Below are 2,791 nucleotides of genomic sequence, written 5' to 3' on the forward strand. Positions count from 1 at the left end.
AATTATACTTATAGTAGAAAATAATATTGAGGTGTTTATTGTTGGCTATAGATTCAATGTGAGGAGAAGATGGTTCAGGGTGCAGTCACTAATGATCACACCCTCGACCATCTCACAAAAAAGTAATATTTATTATATCCCAACTATTGTAATTTTGTCCTATTTTTATGTGTTTGAAATTATATTGATATATTTTATCTAAATAATTTCTTTATATTTGTGTGTGTTACTGGGTAATCTGGTATAAATAAATAGGGGAAAAATCATTAAAGTTATCCTCTTGTTTTGATTTTTTTTTCCTTATGAGTCTAACATACCAACTGGAAATTAAATGAACCCATGTATGCTTTCTACCGATATTTCCATCAGTAGTGGAAAAATATTTAAAAATTGTTCATCCTTTTTTTTATTCATTTTTTCCATGTTATTTATCTATATATCTAAATACAATTTTATCCTTTAAACCAAACACATGTTCCCTTTTTTTTCCCCCTCTTTAACAAATATAAAATTATGAGAAGATTGTTGACCCTCTATTGTATATATGAGAAAAAGATAGTTAAAGGTGCATTAACATGCTAATTGTTTAATTAATATAATAGTCAGGCAGTCCGCTAATTGTCAATTTAGTATTTGGCAGGTGTGGGTATAATTAAAAAGAATCTCAAGATTCTGTAAAGTAAGTCGTATGTTGTAAAAAAAGTATCACGAACCTTATTATTAAATTTAGATTAACTACTAAACAATTTTCTTATTCTTATTAAATTACAGCTCAAGAGAAACTCATTATTATATAGAGATTAACTATTAAACAATTTTCTTATTCTTATAAGCACTCACAAAAAAGTTCATAAATACAGATAAAAACAAATAACACAGGAAAGAAGTTGAATAGTAGGGGAGCAGCGGAAAGGTAGTGGAGGATTTTACTACTACCATTTCCCAGTGGAAAAAATCCCTGTCGAAGTTGCAGGTAATTTATTTTTCAAAGGAGCGGCTGGGAATTGGTCACCTCCGTACACTCACATTCGGGAAAATGGGCTTCGGCCATATTGGGAGAGCTGAGGTAAACTTTTACCAATAATTGCTAATGATTTTAGGTGATTTATGGCTTCTGGGTGTGTCGGATCAAAAACTTGCCCAATATGAATTCATTGTAAACTCTGATATACTATGAGAATCCAACCATTTCATTAATAAAGGTTCATTTCTAAAAATAAAAAGGAGTATGTGAGTACATTCCCTTGTTAAATTAAACATTAAAGTTAAGCAAAATATCATTGCAGAGCAATTTAAAAAAAAAAAGTAAAATTAGCCATTGCCATTGGCAATGAAAAAACTATGGCCTAGTGACATTATCACTTGAATCAACTGGTACCAAGCTTAATTAGTGTTTCATCATCAAGAAAGCCATTTTAGTTTCCTTGGCCTGACTATAATGACACATTCTTATAGGATTTTTTTTTTCTGCCCTGTTTGCCGGCACAATAAATAATTGCTAATGATTTTAGGTGATTTATGGCTTCAGGATGTGTCGGATCAAAAACTTGCCCAATATGAATTCATAGTAAACTCTGATATACTATGAGAATCCATAGAAAAAAGCACCCTACCCTATTCCATTGTAAATTAAAGATCAGGTGCATGGAGGAGAACTGGAGAAGGTTCGAAAATCATGAATAACTTCTAAAGAAAGAATACATGCCACTGTCTGTTATAACCCAGCAAAAATTAAATCAATCAATTATATGTATATTAATAACTTTTTTCACAACTGTTACTGTCAATTATCGTCCCTCAATTTATCTATGAACAATTTTTCATTTCAACAAGATCAATGATACATATGAGCAGAAATTCAACCACATTAAAGAAAACTAATTATACAAAATAACTAAATTAAAAAAATTAAATCCAACTAATTTAGGCAACGAAAAATAGTTTGTAACTAGTTTTCTGTGTGTTTTGATATTGTTTCATAACTGTACTTGCATGAGTTCCTTGTGATTGTTTCACTTCTTTATAAAACCCCATTTTTTCACAGTAGATTTATTCAATATAAACTCAGACATCATGCAAATTATATTCATTAATGAAAACCCACAAAGAAGGAAACCCAGTTATACCAATAGTTTCATTTCGGAATTCTCTAACATATGAGTTATCATAATATCTAGCTGATATATTAAAACATATTTCCACTTATAAATATAATGTTAAAGACTCATTTGAATTTCATAAAAATATCACTGACATTAAAATTCCACAAGGATTCTGACTTGTTTCATTATATGCATCGTCACTGTTTTCTAATATACACGTTCCAACAATAAAAAATATCATTCAAAACAAATGGAACAAACTTGAGACACACACAAATATTCCCAAAACACAATTTATGAAAATACTGTCATTATGTACTGATACAGATATGTTCAATTTAATGATAAATTCTACATCATAACTGCTATTCCAATTAAGAACAATGAAAAAGAAATAGTTTTGAGGGAATTTAACAACTATGCTCACAGATTAAATTTTATTATATAATTTGAAATAAAAAATAATATACCATTTTTAGACATAATTTTAAAAAGAAAATCTAATGGGGAAATAGAAACGAAATCGTGGGAAAAACCTATTCACTCTGGAAGATACATTTTCAGAGAGAATATCAAAAACTCTAAAGGGGCCTATACATGTTGGCCAAGCCATGGCGAACTAAAGGTGGATCCACATGTTGGCCGCTCGCCACGGATCGGAGGCTCGTACAAATGCTCGGCAAACAAAG

The sequence above is a fragment of the Halyomorpha halys genome, unplaced genomic scaffold (assembly GCF_000696795.3).
Source record: "Halyomorpha halys isolate HHAL.00 unplaced genomic scaffold, Hhal_1.1 Scaffold747.1, whole genome shotgun sequence".
Taxonomy (NCBI): Eukaryota; Metazoa; Arthropoda; class Insecta; order Hemiptera; family Pentatomidae; genus Halyomorpha; species Halyomorpha halys.